Raw genomic sequence first — 531 nt, forward strand, 5'->3', positions numbered from 1 at the left:
ATCTATTATCTATCTATTATCTATTATCTATCTATCTATCTATCTATCTATCTATCTATCTATCTATCTATCTATTATCTATCTATCTATCTATCTATCTATCTATCTATCTATCTATCTATCTATCTATCTATTATCTATCTATTATCTATCTATCTATCTATCTATTATCTATCTATCTATCTATCTATCTATCTATCTATCTATCTAATCTATCTATCTATCTATCTATCTATCTATCTATCTATCTATCTATCTATCTATCTATCTATCTATCTATCTATCTATCTATCTATCTATCTATTATCTATCTATCTACTATCTATCTTCTATCTATCTATCTATCTATCTATCTATCTATCTATCTATCTATCTATCTATCTATCTATCTATTATCTATCTATCTATCTATTCTATCTATCTATTCTAGCTATCTATCTATTATCTATCTATTCTATCTATCTATCTATCGATCTATCTATCTATCTATCTATCTATCTATCTATCTATCTATCTATCTATCTATCTATC

The sequence above is a fragment of the Cottoperca gobio genome, chromosome 13 (assembly GCF_900634415.1).
Source record: "Cottoperca gobio chromosome 13, fCotGob3.1, whole genome shotgun sequence".
Taxonomy (NCBI): Eukaryota; Metazoa; Chordata; class Actinopteri; order Perciformes; family Bovichtidae; genus Cottoperca; species Cottoperca gobio.